The sequence below is a fragment of the Anser brachyrhynchus genome (assembly GCF_964034855.1).
Source record: "Anser brachyrhynchus genome assembly, chromosome: 1".
NCBI lineage: Eukaryota > Metazoa > Chordata > Aves > Anseriformes > Anatidae > Anser > Anser brachyrhynchus.
In genome coordinates, this window is record NC_137694.1 from 196,377,760 (window position 1) to 196,397,825 (window position 20,066).

The following is a 20,066-nucleotide window of genomic DNA, read 5'->3' on the forward strand; positions in this document are numbered from 1 at the left end:
TTCTCTTCCCAGAAACATCAAACAAATCTTACCAATCTCCATTTCCCCTCATCACCAAATACTCCACTGCATTTCTTTCATCTGCACTTTGTCTTTCCCTGAACAAAACAATGATTGATGTTTTCTATCAATATATGCTAACCTACCTTCTAGGGTAATTTATTTTCTTAATAAAAGTTAAGAGCCGGTGTTTTGCTACTGCTTCATATGTGCTGCTAATCATCCTGATAAGTAGGCTGTCAAAACAATTCATTCCAAAGCAAGGGAAAATTGTAGAAAGCAGTTACACACGTACCTGCAAATGTCATATAGCAAACAGAGAGTACTTTTTTATGGTGCTTATGGTGCTTCAAGAGATTTTTGTTGAATGATGAAGGACACAAAGGCTTTAAATGAACCTCATGGTTCAACAGATTTTCCACTTGTGTCCTTCTAGAAATTGTTGAGCATCCTTTCTTCGGCAACTCTTAGCAGGTATGCCCTTGTTGGAAAGAATTTGGAAGAAGAAAGCAGGAGGAGAAAGGCTGAATTTACAGAGAAGACCATCCTTGTCTCTATATGGAAGAGACATGGATTTGATGGATGGACCACTCGGTGAGTAAGTAATTGGCTGGATGATCACACTCAAAGAGTTGAGGTCAATGGCTCAGTGGCCAGGTGCAGATCAATAACAAATGGCATTCCTCAGGGACCAGTGTTATTTAACATCTTTGTTGGTGGCATGGACAGTAGGATCAAGTGCAATCTCAGTTGAGTGGTGCAGCTGACACACTGGAGGAAATGAATGACATCCAGAGAGACCTGGACAGGCTTGAGAGGTGGGCCCATGTGAACCTGATGAGGTTCAACAAGGCCAAGTGCAAGGACTTACACTTGGGTTGGGGCAATCCCAAGCACAAATACAGGCTGGGTGCAGCCCTGAGGAGAAGGACCTGGGGGTGTGGGTGGATGAAAAACTCAACATGCGCTATCAATGTATGCTTCCAGCCTGGGCTGCATCAAAAGAAGTGTGGCCAGCAGGTCAAGGGAGGTAATTCTGTCCCTCTACTCCACTCTTGTGAGACTTCACCTAGAGTAATGTATTCAACTCTGGGCTCCCTACCATAAGAAAGACATGGAGTGAGTCCAGAGGAGGGTCATGAGGATGATCAAAGAGCTGGAGCACCTCTCCTATGAAGAAAGGCTGAGAGGGCTGGAGTCATTCAGCCTTGAGAAGGGAAGGCTCCAGGGAGACATTATAGCGGCCTTCCAGTACCTAAAGGGAGCTTACAAGAAAGCTGGGAGACATTAGGAAAACGTTCTTGACTATGAGGGTGGTGAGGCACTGGAACAGGTTGCCCAGAGATGTTGTGGATGCCCCATTCCTGGAACTGTTCAAGGCTAGGCTGGATGGGGTTTTAGGGATCCTTACCTAGTGGGAGGTGTCCCTGGCCATGGCCAGGGGCTTGGAATTAAATGATCTTTAAGGTCCCTTCCAACCCAAACAATTCTATGATTCTAAATAATGTTCAGTCTAATATCAGCTTAGCCAGATGATGTTTTTGACATATGGACATCTCTAGGTATGTTTCTAAAGAGGAGCTCTTTTCCCAGTGTGATTCACGTGGTAGACCTAGTAACAAGAAAATTGAATCGTGAAAAACTAAATGGTGGTTGAAAACCAGGGAAAACTTGGAGATGTAGAGATGTTTGACTATGAAATAACTTTGACAGTTTTCCCAATGGAAAATTGGTATTTTAGAACAAAGGAAGAAAAAAAAAAAAAAGGAAAAAATAATAATAATAAAAAAAACAAATCCTTCCTAGAGTGGTGAGGAACGGCCTTTAGGCACTTCTAGCTTATTTGGATTTTTATTTAATTTAATTTTATTTTATTTTATTTTATTTTATTTTATTTTATTTTATTTTATTTTATTTTATTTTATTTTATTTTTATTTTATTTTATTTATTTTTCTCCAGTGTCTACCTTTTCTGAATGAGTTTGTGCAGCATTTCTATAGGATTTACAAATGAATATAGGATCTTTAATTGCCCGTGGAATAGATGGTTAAAAAATAACAACAGCAAGAAAAGCAAGGAAATGCAAGTCCATTTGTATTAGTTCATAACTGCCTCATTCATTCTGTAAGTCCTTCTGTTTACAAGCAGTGCCATATAATGTTTTCAGAACAGTTTACTGGCAAGAAAGTCATAAGGAGGTGGTGGGACGGGGATGGTTGTATTTCCTTTCATTAAAGAGTTATATCAGATGTACCATAAAAGCAACCTTCATCACTTATTAATGAAGGATAGATTTATTAGAATAATTATTTCTGCATTTGTGTGTGTATAGATTACGGTTAGGCATAAAGCTACTATATTTTCAGGTTATATGAGACAAGATTTCATTCCTCTGGAAGTGTGTAATGGGCAAGAATAGAAGAAAATCTATTGCATTTTCATTGTCTAATACTACTTCTGCATAGTCATACTATGTTCTGTCATAGTAACCCTGTAGTCAGCCTGTCAAAATATGGACTACATGTGTAACTTACAAATTAGGCAAAAAATATCGGACCATGGTTTAAAGGGTTTTTAGTGGTCAATGGTTCACATACCAACTGGTTACCAGTAATGACTGGAATTTCTAAGGGCTGGTATTGTATAACACCTTCACTGACAGGGTGGACAATGGGATGTAGCACATTCTCAGCACATTTGCAAACGCTAGAAAACGAGGAATGGTGGGAGGGTTGCCTCTCAGAGGGCCCTCAAGGATGAAAGATGGGGCTGACAGGAACTTAATTTCAAATACCAATTTCAGGATGAAGACTTATTGGCTAAGAAGCAGCTCCAAAGAAAATGAGTCAGCAGTCCTGGCAGAGAGTATGTTGAACATGAGACAGCAGTGTTCCCTACAACCAATGAAGGCCAACCACATCTGGCACTGTATTGTCTAGAGTGCAACCAGCAGGACAAGGAAAGTTATTATTCACTTATATTTGGCACTTGTGAGACCACGTCTGGAATGTTGTGTCCAGTTTTGAATGTCCCAGTAGAGCAGAGGGAACAATGAACTGAGAAGATAACTTGGGACCTGGAGTCTGTTGTCTCCATGCGGTAAGGAAAAGGTGAGGAAAGTGGGTTTGTTTGGTTTATTAGGTTTCTTAAGCTCTGTGAACAAAACAGATGGTGGGGGTGGGGTGGAGGAGAATTAATGGCAGAGACAACTCTTGGACTTTATAACAAAATAAAAAAAATGTACTTATGGAAAAAGTATGCACAATAAGATTGCTCAAGTGCTAGAACAGCGTTCCAAGAGAAGTCTGGGAATCTCCATCCTTGGAGATGTTCAAAACTTGCCCAATGTCTCATCAGCTATATCTAATTTAAAAAGAAAACCTTGAATGGGAGTTTGAAGGACACAGAGATTCCTTCCAGTCTAAGGTTTTTAATGTTTCCATGATATGTTAGTTGATTTTTTGATGGCAACCTGGATATTAGTACAATTTTTGCTGTTGTTTTAACACTTACATGACAATGTTCAGAGGTAATGAGCAGACACCACTCATGCTGTGTCAGAATACCTTCTTAGTGCTGGTTTAGTGGCTCTGAAAAATGCTTTTGAGATTTGCAGAGTGTGCAGATGGAGCTCAAATAGTGATATATGTTTTGCAGACTATCTCCTCACTACAGGGAATAATAACCAGTTGCATGCCCTTATTACACTCTTGGAACATAATGGTGGCTCAAGAGAAAAGAGCTTTTTGTACATTTTATCAGAATGCAATCCATCCTGAAATTAAAATCAGCACTTTATTTTTTTATTATTTTTTTTTTTTTAAGAATACGCTGTTTATTTTGTATCAACAGCAGCCTTCCAGATATATCTAGCCAGTGCATAAATGTACAGATAAGGTGAGAGGGGCAAAAGAATCATCATTTGCATTTTTTTTTCAGTGACCCCTTGACTTTTTTTATTCTGAAGTTAGGTCAAATTCATAAGACCTAAAGGGCATTATGAAAAACAAAACACCCTGCACTGGTCTGTCTGTACTATGCAGTAGTGTGAAAATAACAGAAGGATGTAAAAGAATTTGTTCAATGATATTTTATAACTCACTGCTTTGAGGCTTGCAAATCCCGGCTCATAAATGGTTTGTAAATAATTTATAAAAAATCTGTTGTTCTCTGCAAGCACTGAGGAAAGAAATGTACCTCATTCTGAAAGCAAAACATTTTCTTATGCTTTAAATGTTAATTCTTTAAAACGACACAATGGTGAACTATGCAAAATTGTTATTTAGAGAGCAATAAGAAGGATGCATCTTGTAAAAAGAGTTTTATTTGTCCTTCCCCAGCTTTACTAAGCAAGTTTTTACATCTAAAACTTTAATGTGGAGTTGGCACTTGTCTAAATTTTAGTCAGCATTTTTCTAATTCGACTATTTTGTAGCTTGCCAGTCAAAATAAACTGGAGTTGCAATCCACTGTCCATAGAATTTAATTAACCTCTCATCATGGCTGTTCTCTGAGTAAAATTAAAACTCAGCATTGACATTCATGTGGGGAAAAAAAAAAGTTTCTAAAATAAATGTATATGTTACTGTTCAGTTGTGTTTAGAAATAAATGCTAGCATTTTATATATTGGCAGCACTGTTGCAGCTTGTTGTTTTAGTTGATTCATCCATACTGGATAGCTATGGTATGGTACCATTTCCTAACAGCTGACTAAAGAATTCATGAAGGAATTTCCAAACAACATAGCTGAGTCTATGTATTTACTTACAGAATCAAACATTTGTTTTGAGCTTTGTCTAAATTTACATTCTTCTATAAGTAATTTTAAGATATAGCACTGAACACTGGGTTAGACAAAATTCTGCCATAGAGGCTATTGCCAAAGTCTAAAGCATAAAATAAATTTGTCTACCACAAAGAAAGAATGACTGTGTTCTTCACTGTGTAGGTACAGATGAGTAGAGGAAGCAAGACTGAGAAGGGCAGTCACACAGAAAAGACAGACTCACCACTCCCTGTGCAAAATCACATATCCATAAAAAGTGAATTAGAACCAAAGAACCCCTGGATTCTAATGAACTTGCATTCCCTGAATTGTGTTCTTCAAACTTTTCAAAAATAGAACTGACTGGGACATTTTTTTCCAAATTATCTTTTGATTAAACATAATGTCTATTAGAAAAGGTTTTCCAGAGTGAGAAAGACTGTCTCCATAGTATATGCATATGAGTAACCCATACAAAGCCAGGGCAGGGGAGAAAGATATTTATATTACAAATTTGCCAAGAACTAAATAAGAAATAGAACAAAGTCAAAATGAAAGAACAAACAACAAATGAATATTTCATGGTGTTCTTTCATTGTATAGCTTTTACATAGTTCTTGTTCAAAACAACCCCAAAACAGTAAAGCAACACTGGAAAATACACACAGTGATGAAAGGTATGAAATGGTCTTCATCCAAGTACTGGATGTCTACAGACAGAGAAGAGAAAACTTCCAAAATGATGCCAGAATATCTGGAAAATAATGAGTAAACTGGAAAATCTGATAGGGAATCATTGTTTATAGGACCCTTCAATACAAGAACTAGGAGACATCAATTGAAGCCAGCAGGTGGCAGATTCAAAATAAATAAAAAAAAAAAAACACACTTTTTCATAAAATGCATGGTTACCCTGTGAACCTCTGTTGCATGATGTGGATGCACACTTCTGTATTAGATCAAGACGCAAATGGACAAAGCAAAGAGAGAAATCCACCAAGGGCTGCTAAATGTCAAGATCCCCTTGATGTCACCTGGGAACCATCAGCTTTTGGAGGAAGTAAGAGAGCTCTGGGGTACTATCACTGCATCACTATCAATAACTATCAGTCGTTATCCTGCCCCTTCCCTGTATCCTTCCTTAGGTAGCTGCCACTGGCTACTACTGGAAACAGAGTACTAACCTCACTAGTGCTAACCAAATGTTAGATCTCATCCAGTACAGCTCTTCTTTTGCCTAGAACATACACATGACACTTGTGCATTCATGTGTTCCCAAACTGAAAGATTTCATTTTTCATTTTAATGCACAGGAAACAAGTATTTTCAAGAAATGCAAATTAATGCAGCTTGGGTTGCTATGAGCTTGCATCCTTTGTTTCCTAATTTGTTTCCTTTCTGCCTCTGCAATGAAGCAAGAGGCAAAAGTTCTTTTCACCGGTTCAAATGTGTGCAAGTGCTGTATGCAGCAGGTGCAAAACTATTTGACCTTTTGAAAAACTATGCATTAACTGTTGTTAACTGCAATACTGTTTCATCCAGCTCAACATGGTGTAATGTAGCTGTTCCAATACCCTAACTGTTCTGTTGGGTTTGCTTGAAAGTGGCCTAATATCTCAGAAGCTATCAGGAAGGTAATAGATAGACAAACAAAGTTTAAACAGAGGATAGAGATCTTGACCTTGTAAGCTTTATTCCTTTTGTTGTGAAACCTCAAAACTTGCCTTGAAGTGGAATTGTCCCCTTCCAGTCAGATCCATAGCTTTGTTATGTACCTTCTCTGCTGTTATAATAGGAACTACATTACAGTCTGTCTCTGAATTACTATGCTTTTTAGATGCTAAGGAGAGTTGCAGAGAACAAAGTTGGCTGCCTCATTTGTCATGTCTTTTTTTCCATTACAACCTGTTTGCCACTATCCATCTGTCATCCACATGAAAAAGAAACTCCTCAGTCTCTTAAATCTGCCCTGAAACACCAAAAAGGAGAGTTCCAAGAACAAGAAGAAACTTGTTATTCTATGCAAGTTCTGGGATGCCAGAGTGCCTGAAAAACGTGCCTTTCCACTCCAGTCTCTTCTAGGCAACTCCTGTCTAAAGTCCGGTTCTCCTCTCCTGGTCTTTTGCTTACAAAGATGAGCTAGCAACATCAACATGAAGGATAAATGTCTCTAGAAGGCCAAGCAGGAAGGCAAAATATGTGTCTGAGAAAGGTGAGCTAGGCTGGTCCTGGCTTTATGAAGAAGACCTTCCTATGGAAAGCAAGAAGTCTAAGCTGTCATGCTTCTCTGAAATAGTGGTATCTGAGTTCATTAATGTCTACCTGCCACCTCCGTATTAGACTTCAAAACATTTCTTGCACTGCTACAAATAAGAATTTGAGTGTGGGATCTGTCAAACCACACTAAAGCAAGCCATTCATCCTGCAGGAGTTAAACAATGAGAATCTTCTCCTTCAGGGGAAATTGCTTAAAGTATGTGTAAACTAAAACCTAGGATGGGGTCCTAGTTATGAGGTGGAATTCAAGTTTGTCTTTGTAACATGCATATTTACTGCGTTGTAGTATAACTTTTACTAATATTCCTTCAATGTACTGAGAGACAATATTTTCTTTTTTAAAGGATTTAAACAGCAATAGGTGTCCCCACACTCGTATACCTTGGAATAAATATCTTTTATCTTATGAAATTTAAATAAATAAATAAATAAAAATATCCATATGTTAGAGCATAACAGTGACTCCAGGGGTACTATGAAAACTGTGTGCCCATAGTGTACCAGCAGAGATGGTGAAGTTGAGAATCATATTAGCAATTTTTCAAATCACAGATGCTCAGAATCACTAATCAAATGGGAGTTTAATTTTCCTCCTAAATTAAGACAACAATAAGACCCCAGTGTGATTATCCATATCTGTCTAGCAACTGCATTTTAATGGTTCAGAGAAAAAAATAAAAAATAATAATAAAAAAATCAACATTTGCAGAAGTGTATGTAAAGCATTTCAAATGGCGGGTCAAAGCTTCCCTCGCATCTTCTCTGTTTGATGGAAGAACAGAAAGACCGTGAGTCTGCAGTCATTTATGGAAATTGTCTTTATATTCAAATAGCAAAAGGAATAAAATAAATAAATAAATACATAAATAAACAAAATCCATGATATGCACATACTGTGTATCTTATATACAGTTTTATTATCCAACATCTCAAAACAGCAAAGCACTAGTGGAAAAAGCAGTGTGAGGAAAGGTAAAGTATTTACTTCCTCAAGTAGTACTTAGTAGTACTTGTAGATTATATATATATAATATAATACATATATATATATAATATACATATATATACAGGCATGCCTTTCAATGACTTGAGTTGAAGATCTTTCAGTGTAAGTTCAAGAATCACAGAAAAACTGCCCAGAAATTCCTTTTCCTTTCTCTATGGAAACAAAGAGCATCTTTGGTCATGTTCCTGTCTCTCATTATACACAGAACCACTAGTAGGCGCTTCACAAAGGCACATTATGGACAGCAGATCCTTCTGCTCAAGAAATGTAAGGTATATTTTTCCCCTTCCCCTCCCCCTTCCCCTTCTCCTCCCCCTTCCCCTTCCCCTTCCCCTTCCCCTTCCCCTTCCCCTTCCCCTTCCCCTTCCCCTTCCCCTTCCCCTTCCCCTTCCCCTTCCCCTTCCCCTTCCCCTTCCCCTTCCCCTTCCCCTTCCCCTTCCCCTTCCCCTTCCCCTTCCCCTTCCCCTTCCCCTTCCCTTCTCCCTTTCCCCTTTCCCTTCCTTTTCTCTCTTTCCCCTTCCCTTTCCTTTTCTCGTTTTCCCCTTCTCTTTCTCTTTCTCCTTTTTAAATACCTTTTTCACATCTACTTAGCATTCATCTGCATGCCAAGACTCAGTTTCCAAGCGTGGAACAAAGATTCTGATCTTGAGTGGCTGAAATACATTAGTTAAAACTGAGATGTTAGTAAATTAGGATGTACAAGAGACAACCTTATCATCCCCACATCATGCCAGTACATGTACACACACTCACACATTTATCTATTCCCTTGGAAAATCACCCCAGCCTACACTGTGACCATAACGGTAGAAAATAAAACTACTGTGCTTAAATCATAATCCTGCAATTAATGCAGCAGGGAGCAGATCCGGCATCATCTGTCATGCGTTCAGAGTAGAAAGTGGAAAAGCATTTGCAGTAACTAAAATATTGGTTAAGCTTCTTTTATCAGTCCGCAGCAAATTCCTTTCAAAGGTTCACAAACAAGGTGAATTCATTCATTCCTCAGTTGTTATTCTTTTTTCAAAGGATGCAGTATTTAAGCTCCACTGTAATTAAATATGAATATGCTGAAAATCTTTGTAGCATATTTTACCTGACTTGTTTCTACAGAGCTGTCACTACTAGCTGATATATCACCTCAGAAGGGAAAATTGTTTCGTGAGATAACATTTTCCCTTCAGCTCCATGAAGCCCCAGTGGGCATATTTCTGGATGCATTTGAAAGCAACAGAACCAGCTGTGCACCTCCATATGTGAAAGGTCTGATCAGACCAGTCTCATTCTAAAATCAACAGAATTGACAGAAAGATTGTTTTGCTACAACAGGGCAGTTCACAGCCCCAATACAGGCTGATGCCAAGTTTTTAAAAAGCTTTAATAAGCCAAGCCGGCCAGGAGTCAGAATATGATGTAGCTGTGTGGCATTGATGCAGCGCCTGACAACCCCAATCAGCCATAAATTAATTTTTACAAAGGGTAGAGGAAGACATTCAGAAAGGAGGAATGTGCCCTGATACTGTCAATCTTATCAGCATGATATTACATTGACATTCTAACCATCAGCTATGAACCTATGGAATGGTTACAAATTAAGTAATGGGATGAAATTAAGAAAAGATAAATTTTAAAATGAGGAGCTGAAAATGACTGAGGTCTGCAAGGCAGGAGCAATCTCAAAGACAACTGTAGGAAATCTGATTTCCAAGACATGTAAAGCTACATTGGACCAAGAGCTGGAGAGTATACATAGATATTAATCTTCCTGTAGCAGGCATTTGTCCTGTAGTTTTGTACTTTATACAATATTGCTATTAGAGCAAGATGAGAAACTTACAGCAAAACATTTTTTTTTTTATTTTTTTCTGCAAAATTTCAGTTCATCTCAACCAAAAATTTTCTGAAGCAATATATCAGTTTTGAGGAAACATTGGTGGAGAACTGTTCCTTTATTTTAAGGGAGTAGTACAGTTAAACATCTAAAATGATCATATTCTCAGCAGAGGACATGGGGCCACTCTTTGTCCATGATCACACCAGGCTTCCTCGTGGACACAAATGTGTGAGACTAGAGAAAAAACACACCAGAGGAGGAGCCTGCCTTTGTGTTCCACTTATGGGGACAGCTCCACAGGGAGGAGAGGTCTCAGGTTCTGGGCCCTTTCCCACTGGCTTTTTTGCATTTTGTAAAGGTGAGGTGTCAGAGGTCTTTGCCCTGAGACACTTCTCGCACTTCTAAAGATACACTTCTACCTACTCGGACTAAGACACCCGGAGTTGTAGAGAGTTGAAACAGCACATTAGTACTTAAATTCTGTGTAAGTCCTTCCAAAGCACTGAAGTCTCTGGTGATCTGAAACCAATCTTTTAGTTTTATGGATAGGAACAGTCACTAATTAATTAGACTATTTATCCCTCATCAAATTAAGCCAGCTTGTTAAAGGTGCAGAATCAATATAATCCATATAGCAAATCAGCTGAACTCTCTGCATAGTAACTCACGTTTTCTAAAAGCAGAGGAGCAGTAGCCTGTTTTATTCTAAAGCAAGTAATAGAAAGAGATATCCCTTACAAATTTACAACCATATTTTACTCAGTGAATGTGGGTTCTCTTTTGAAGTTTTGAAGATATGGATCTTCCCTGAAAGTAAGGGACATTATTGGTGAACCCTCTTTTGACAAAGATATACTCGTAACTTCCATGGTAGTATCTTGTACCTAACAGAATAGGATCCGTTTGCTTGCAAATTATGCAATATTGGTAGCTTGGGAAAGGCTAGTTCCTTACCTATGTACAGATCAGTGTAAAAGCCTCAAGGACTGCTGGGCTGCCAGTGATCTGTTGCAGGAGAACCAGGACCAGGTCCTAAGGAATATCCCCTGCCTAAGTCCTATCCCTCATCCAGACAGAAGTTAGCTGTGAGCCGGACACCCATGCATTCAAAATTCTTGTGGGCACATTCATCAGCTGTGATCCCTATAGGGACAGTATGTGGAGGGGACCAGGACTCAGGGACTCACAGTGGGGTGCCCCAGCCATTCAGTCTAGACAGGGACTCAGTGACCAGCCCTTCTGGGTATAATTCTGTTTTGACGTTCCTTAAATATCGTGTCACTCTGACACCCTTGCAATGGCACAGAATGACTTGCAATGACAATGTCTGCAGCAGAGTACAGTGTCTATAGGCAGCTCCAGGCAAAAAATCAGTTATTCATCTTGGCAATTTGTCTTTTGCCAAGAAGAAAGAGTAAAGCCATACAACCTTAGAATAGAAACCATACCCTAAAACAGACTAAAGAAGCTTAGATGAACATCGCTCTGGTGGAGATTTGTATCCGGCTTTCTTGAATGACACTTGTCTTACTTAGGTTCCTTCAAGATCTTATATAGCTCCCGTTTATGAGACTCCATCCACTTTAGGTTCACAGGGCTGAACTTCTTCCATGACCTAAAAGAACTTAAAAAATCCTTTGGATGATATATTTTGATAGATATCCTTTGACTGTGTATTTTATGAAACCATATAGATATTTCCACTTTGTCCAGCTTTAGTGCTACTGAAGATATGAATATTCATTATCCTAAGATAGAGCTAGTAATTTAAATTATTTATGCATACATAAAGAGTTTTTTCATAACAAAAATAGCTTTTGTAGTGCAATTTTATTATGTACAGACTATTTGCAGCTCTGAGAGCATAGGGTCAATAGATAGTTAGACTTTTTTATGAGCATCTCACCAGCTAGTGCAGAAAGTTAATGTTTTTCTTCCTTAGTCTTTTTTTTTTTTTTACCCCGAAAAAGTTTCTTTCTTTTTTTATTTTTTTTTATTTTATTTATTTATTTTTTATTCATCCCAGAATGAACTGAGGATGTAATGGACTCTCTCCTTTAGCACATGTTTTTAAAAATGTGTGTTATTATTTATCAAGCTCCATGTGAAGCGAAAGTTACTTCTGTCACTGTCTGTTGTTTACACAGTTGCTCCTTTACACAATGTGAATTACAAAAAAAGAAGATACATAAAACATTATTGAATTAAAGAAGTAAAATAGTGTTTAATCCATACCCAGCTGGATGTTACTAATGTGCTAATGTGTGTGCATCTGAATCTCTGTGTATGTGTGTGTGCATGTGTGTGCATGCATGTTCAGTGTGTATTTACTCCTGGATCTTAACAAAAGGCAGAGAATAGCTACTCCCAGCATATTTGTGTAGGCACACAAAATTTTTTGTCATCTTCACTGAGGTCTATACATCATAGCCACATAGAAAATGCACAGATGATAATTATCTTTTGAGCATATTAATCAGAAGAGCTGGTTTGCACTGTAATGTACAACACTATATGCACAGTCACCGTAAATTTAATTTTTAACTAACACACACAAAGCTTACCATTTGCTTAATTATTCTCCACAAGATGCTTAATAGAGCAGCAAACATCCTTTTGTCTCCTACAGATGTTAAAGCAATGCCATTGTACCAACAGAGTACACATCACTACCACACACACTCAAAGGGCTTGACTCCATTGTCATACATGGATATCTGAAATACATCTAGGATACCTGAGACATCTTCAAAGAGCTGACAGATATGACACATGAGCAATGGGATCCATGCCTTTCTTCAGTGGAAGCTAGAGACCAGCCTTCTGAAATAGCACTGAAATGACTGAACAGAGACAAAGCTGAATGCAGATAGCAATCCCCTTACTCAGGGGAGTAAGTCAGGTTAAGGTTTAATAGTAGGTGCCTATACAAGGAATAAGTGTCTGTGATTTCACTAAGATTGTTTCAGTGTTGTCAGTGTAAGTATCTTACCCAGTTTCCAGCTGCTACGTCTGAGGCTTCAAGCCTCCTTCAAATCTTGTGTCCCATCTGCCAGCCATTTATAGGTATCTTTGCTGTCCTTTGGTATCTTAGATGGCAATAAGGACCCGTGTTTACACAGATCTTTCTTGACTATAGGGGCAACTTAGATAGCTACTTGTGAGTTCATGTATTTAACCCTGCAGTTAGGTGCCACAGATAGAGCCATGTATTCCTTATGTCTTTCACAGAGAAACAAGCTAGATTTGCATGAGAAATATTCTGTGGATTCTGAAAATTAGACTTTTTATTATACACAGATCATATAACACATGCAAACTCGGGATTTCTAAATCCTATTCTATGATATAAATCAGAAAAATGGCTTGCAATGTAAGTAAGCATACAGTGAAGACTTAGTAGCAAAAATAATCATGGGATCTCTTCTACAAAGCATATAACGTGTTTCATTAGAGGACAGACACTGCTAAGACTGAAAAGAGAGTACAGCGGATTATCAACGTTATTTATGGCTTCCAGTCTCTGAGTCATGAGGCAAGATTAGTGGCACAAAAAGAACAGAGATTTCAGAGAATTCCCTCCCATCTGGAAAACAGCATAACAGAGTCATGTAGGGAAACTCTTTGATACTGTAATTAACTTGAAAACATGTTATCTTGATGTTGGCTTACACTTGGGAAAGTGATTTTAGAAGTTCTTCAAATCTGCAATTGTTGCAGTCTATCCAGTCAGGAATGAGTTGGCCTATTTCAGTGAGAGAAGAATAACTCCAAGAAAAATAATAAAAAATAATAATTTCTATCTTCTTAAAACCTTTTCATTTTGGGCTCCATAAACCTAGGGTAGAGAGCTGGCACCTTAATGGGTAAAAGTTTTTTTGTCTAAAGTAGAAGAAAGGTTCAGGAAGACTCCCCTACCAATAAATTCTCTTGCAGGTATTTTTTTCCTTTCCCTCCTGTAGACAATTATTTCACAGCAGCAGAAGGTGGCAGAAGTCACTTCATTTTTTATTTTTATTATTATTATTATTTTTTCTGTTGCCTCTTTTGTCAGGATCAAATCTAAAGGTAAGAAGAGATATAGGACACATGGAAGAAGGGGAAGGAGAAAAACACAGAACAAAGTAATTGCAATACACAAAGAAGTGAAGGGTTTTGTGTTCTTCATAATATTGTTTCTTTCTTTCCATACCGAAGAGTGATGTCCCAGAATGGCAAAAATGGGGATTAGGAACTGTACTGGAAGGAAGGAAGACATCAGGTGGACTCTTCTCCTTCTATGGCTGCAAGTCTCCAGAGAAGATAATGTAAATCCACAGAAAATCACAGGTATAATGCAGAAACCATGAGAAAAAAAGATTGTCAGAACCATTTTTTTTTTTTTTGTAATCCCCACTTTTGTCTTTTTGTAAAACTTTCACTTAAGCTGGCTGAAATTTCATGGGCTTTATGTCAAAATCATCTTCGAAATTACTACTATAGCCATTGGCTTTTACCTTCTTGTCTTATCGATATTGCAGACAAAGGTAAGAAATCCAACAAAAACTTAGACAAGGGAGAAACTTGACAAACTGAGTATGTCCTATGGGACACAATTGTATATGTAGGAGTTGCTGGTATTGGAGGACAAATATGACATAAGAAACCAGAACAGAAAGCCAAGAATGCAAAGCCATTAGATACAGTTTGGGAGGGTGAGCAACAGATCTGTACTTAGTTCTTTCTTTTCTCTCCCACTCCTTTTTTTTTTTTTTATTAAATTTATTTATTTATTTATTTATTTATTTAGAACTTCCATTCAAGTATGAAGAAGGAAAGAGGTAACAGGCTCAGGAGTAAATCAAATAGCATAGATGAGGGTACTGACAATTGGACAACTGACCTCTTGTACCTGAAGTAAAATGGCTTCTAAGTCTCTAAGGGAAAGTTTCTGGGAAGCTAGCAAAGCTGCTTAACACACTGTCTTCTTTGTTGCTCTCTCTAAGGCATGAGAGCCTCTGATAAAAAGCCTTGACTTGTGGGGTTTTGGTGTCATACTTCATCAGCCTTAGCAATTATTCTGTGTACTTCTGAGCCATTTCCACAGCATAATTTCTCTTAGGGCAAAAAGGTCTATCACTGAGACCATAATGGGGCGATCAAGGTTGCAACATTCGCAAACCAAAACCCACGGGCATAGATCTGAATATAAAGCATTGTCCTAAGAGCTATGGATGTTGCAAAAAGGAAACCTGCAGGACATAAATCCTTGAAAACTTTCATTTTAATGAAGCTCATTTTTAAGTCTTGATTTAAAGAAAGAGATTGCCAAGGTTTCTTCTAGCTGAAAACATTTACAGATCAGAAGAAATTCTAAGGGCATTACCAAATGCTGTAAATTTATACTGCAAGATGAATTTATGCAGATTTCAGACATTAACAATAAAATTGAATAATTAAGAGACTTGGAACAGACTCTGTGGATTAACACATCTTCGTGTCATTCTATGGCACACTGCATAAATGTATAAATTTATTAAATCAAAGTAAGCTGGGATGGAAATATTTTCAAGCTACAAATACACCTCTGGTCGAATGTTGTTAAAAAGTGGCAGTGTTATGATCTTGGGTCCCCAGGTCTGAAGTACATTATAATTAATGATAAACTCCTATGCTATTTACATTGCTCTAATGGCTCTAATAGTGAGAGATCTACTGAATGCATTAAAATAATTAAAGAGCTGTCTCATCTGTCTTTGCCTATAAAGAAGAAACGGGTTCCTTGTGAAAAGTTATATACATACTTGTGAGTTCTGTGAGGAAAAATACTTTTTTTTTTTTTTTTCCAAGACAAATTTGTTTTAAAATGTGGAAGTGGTTTCCAGTTATTGTTGAATGACATGAATTTTCCGAAATCCAACTCATTTTTAAAACCTCTTGTACTGGGTTTACATGACAAGGTCTTTGTAGGAGTGGGCTGCAGGGGTGGCCTCTGTGAGCTGAGCCCAGCAGCTGCCCCAGGTCAGATCAGAGCCAGTTCCAGACGGCTCCAAAAGGGACCCACCGCTGGCCAGAGCCGAGCCATGGGTGATGTTGGTTGGGCCTCTGGGAGAGCAGATTGAAGGAAGGGGAAATCTGCTGTGCTACAGCAGCTGGGAGAGAGGGGTGAGAGCTGAGAGAGAAGCAGCCCTGCAGCCCCCAAGGTGAGTGCAGCAGGAGGGCAGGAGGTGCTCCAGGCACGCAGCACAAGTTCCCCTGCGGCCCGTGGAGAGGCCCCTGGTGGAGCAGGCTGTCCCCCTGCAGCCCACGGGTCCCACACGGAGCAGATCTCCACGCTGCAGCCCGTGGAGGAGCCCCCGGTGGAGCAGGTGGATGTGGCCTGGAGGAGGCTGCGGCCCATGGAGAGCCCCCGCAGGAGCAGGCCCCGGGCCGGAGCTGCAGCCCGTGGAGAGGAGCCCACGCAGGAGCAGGGGTCTGGGGGGAGCTGCCGCCCGTGGGGGACCCGTGCTGGAGCAGTTTGCTCCTGGGGGATGGACCCCGTGGTACGGAGCCGTGTGGGAGCAGTTCTGGAAGAGCTGCAGCCTGTGGGCAGCCCCCCAGGCTCAGTTCGGGAAGGATGGCATCCCGTGGGAGGGACCCCACGGGGAGCAGGGGCAGGGAGGGACCGTGAGGGAGCGGCGGAGAGGAAGCGTCAGGGACTGACCACAGCCCCCATTCCCCATTCCCGTGCGCTGCCTGGGGGGGAGGAGGTGGAAGAGGTTGGATGGGGGGAAGGTGTTTTTAGTTTACTTTTAGTTTCACACTGCTCTAGTCTGTTAGAAGTAAGCAATAAATTACATTAATCTTGCTACACTGAGTCTGGTGAGCCCATGACAACAACTGGTGAGTGTCCTCTTTGTCCTTATCTCAACTCTTGATCCCTTTTCCATCATTTTTTCCCACTGGCCTTCTGAGGAAGGGAAGTGAGAGAGCGATGTAGTGGTGTGAAGCAACCTACAGGTGTAAGACCACCACACCTCTGACTTTTCAGAATTTCACAGCACCCAAAATTTAATCCATATTCTCTGTGCAGACTGAGAAAATTATTAGGTCTGATATCCATTTCAAGTATTCACTGAGGGAGGAATCGTTAATCCAGCACATCTAGGCACTAGGTGCAATTGTTGCTGCAATAATTTCTATTTTACTGGCTTCCCAGATGCCAATTTGTGGATACAGTTTGAAGTCTTATAACTGGTCTATCTGTCAAGACTACCTTTTTTTTTTCTCACTAGAAGACATTAAACTACTTGTTCCATAGACTGCTAAACTAACAAGGCAGCACTGTAACATTCAGAAGTTACACTGTCCCTTTCTTGTTTTTTTTTGTCTACTCAGATCCCTTTGTCTGTCCTGGAGCCTCTCCCACTACAGCCTTCTCCGATGGGCTCTCAAAAACTTTCAGCAATTCCTTCACTGGGACTCAACAGAAGAGGTGTAGCTCATCTCATCACTCTGGAGCAGATGAAAACATATATCCGACACGAAATATAAATTCTTTACCAAGAAAATTAATGAAAATGGGGAAAGGGGAGGTGGAAGGAGAAATGGGAAGGGAAGGGAAGGGAAGGGAAGGGAAGGGAAGGGAAGGGAAGGGAAGGGAAGGGAAGGGAAGGGAAGGGAAGGGAAGGGAAGGGAAGGGAAGGGAAGGGAAGGGAAGGGAAGGGAAGGGAAGGGAAGGGAAGGGAAGGGAAGGGAAGGGAAGGGAAGGGAAGGGAAGGGAAGGGAAGGGAAGGGAAGGGAAGGGAAGGGAAGGGAAGGGAAGGGAAGGGAAGGGAAGGGAAGGGAAGGGAAGGGAAGGGAAGGGAAGGGAAGGGAAGGGAAGGGAAGGGAAGGGAAAAACAGCAACAGAAAATGTTGTTGTTGAATATGTTACAGTATAAAATCAGTCTCAGCAACTGTTGCACAGATTCCTCAGAGACTGAACTGGGGTGAATAATCTTTTTTTCAGCGTTCATCATCGCAGAGTATTGGCTGCTGGATGATCCCGAGTAAACCTTGGGCTTAATTGACAAGAAAAGCACAATAATATCACATTATCTGTTCCTCACTGAATGTGTTAGTGCTATAGTACAGCCAGAAATCTACTGCTGTCATGTTAAGCCAAAGACATTAAACATGGTGTTTCCAGATGGTTACAAGGGAGACAAACTCCTCTCTTACCTCCTTTAGCCTAAAGCAATACTAATAGTGGGCACTATTTGTGTAAACACTGGAGACAATTTTTTTCATGATTCTCCTGTAGGAGTCATGGCAACCAGCTATCACTAAAATGATGCTTTTATTTTGGTTGTTCTCAGAGAAAATGAATTTTGGCAACATAAGGTGCTATGCACATAAGTTTGAGATATTGTGATTAAATAAAAGTCATCATAATCACTTCAACTGCATTGAAACAACAGGAGGAAAAGAAATAAAATTTGTCATATGGGAAAAAAGTCTGTAGGGAAAAATTATTTTCAGACTTCTCACAGGGTACAATCAACACTAAAAGGCAAAAAAAATTAAAAACTATTTAAAAAAAATCACTTGAGAACATGCTTTCAGATTAAATTATTCAAATTCCTTTCATAATGAAAGTCTCGTAAAATTGAAATGCATTCATCTCTTCTAGTAGTATTCCACAAAGATTTCTTCTCAACTGATGAAATAGACTTTGCCTCGAAGGACTGTCACATTAACAATCTCATGCATTCTTTTTATGGGAACATGCTGCAGAAACAGTCAAACAGAAGAGTTCTGTTGTCTGTGGAGATTTAGCTAACATACACAGGGATTTAATGAGGACTTGCCAACATGAGTCCATACCAAGATAAATCAATTTAAGAAAATAAGTAATTATTTGGAAATGAGGAAACCCATGAAGGCTTAATCATTTGTGCTCTGTTTTGCTTGGAGTACAAGTACATTCATCACACAACCTCTGTGTTTTGGTCTGCAGAGTTGCAGAGTTGTGCTGGTTCACACAGTTTTCCTCCATGTTCCCTCACTGGTGGATCTGAGTTCAAGCAGATTTTGTACGGGCAGAAGTCCCTCCTTTGGTGGTGCATAGCAGTTCAGATTATTAATAGACAGCTAGTGGAATTGTCCCTTTGCCTTCTCTTTTGCAAGAATATAGAAATGCAAGCACCATACCTCTTTAGCTCTTGTATTATTTAGTCTGTGTTGTTTAGATGTGGACCACAATGACTAGAACCAAAAATCTTTAATAACATCCTAGTACTACTTTATCTCATGCTGGACTTCATACACTGGCAACAAAACCACTCACACACTCACATGGCATGATTTCATTTTCCTGGAAGCAGGGCACCAACGCTGGGGAAAACAGTAATGTTTTGTTTGCACACTGCACCTGCACAGTTTGTTAATTTAATTATTTAAGAGGAAAGTAACTACATTATTTAATTTCAGGCTGCAGACTTGAAGCCTTTAGGCTACAGACACTTCATTGACATGCTAAATTAGGAAACTATGAGGGAAAACAGCCCCCCACCTCAAGCATGAAGCTTCAGCAGAAATCTTAAATGGACCTTGGCAGATTGGCTCTTCCTCTAGAAGAGGCATTTACTCCTGTCTGTTCACAGTTAGACAGCTCGCTCGTTTATTTCAGAAGGACTGCTTCAGTGGGTGACTGATAATTTAAGGCTGCAAGCTTGGCTGACTGGATTCCAGCTTAGGATCCTGACTGGGACACCTCAGTTCAGTGAATAAATCTCAGACTGTGACATTAGTACCTCTTCCTTTTTTCCTTCCTTATATTTTTTGTGTGTATGACATTTTTTTTTCTTCTTTATATTCTACTTAAAGCTCTTTTTTATTATTTATTTATTTAACCCTTGTCATCTGCTTTTCCTCTTTTCCCATTTTTCTTTTTTTCTTAAATCTCATCTTCCCCTTTTCTGTAATGTCATGTGGTTTTATTTCTTCTTGGTTATAGTAGTTTTATATGAGCAGCTCTATCAGTGGTATAAAATTTGTGCTTGCACAGTACTTTCAATCTTCAGCTACCATAGGAAAATTGCTTAATGAATCTCCACAACTTACCTATGAGGTAAGGCTACCAAATGTTATTACCGCATTCTTTCTTTTTTTTTTTTTTTTTTTTTAACCTTACTCACTGAAAAGGCCAATATGTAAAACATGGCCAAGGCAACCCTTCTC

General features: G+C 39.4%; 1 protein-coding gene and 1 long non-coding RNA gene across 2 annotated transcripts in view; one reads left to right on the forward strand and one right to left on the reverse strand.

Annotated features, from left to right (window-relative positions):
- LOC308188548 (uncharacterized protein) overlaps positions 1-20,066 on the reverse strand; it is a 221,349-nt gene that overhangs the window by 145,857 nt on the left and 55,426 nt on the right. The gene's annotated exons all lie outside the window — the stretch shown is intronic.
- LOC308176725 lies at positions 2,733-18,460 on the forward strand. Its single transcript, XR_013938544.1, has 4 exons — positions 2,733-3,111; positions 14,082-14,213; positions 17,241-17,337; positions 17,854-18,460. It is a non-coding gene; the product is annotated as an uncharacterized lncRNA (long non-coding RNA).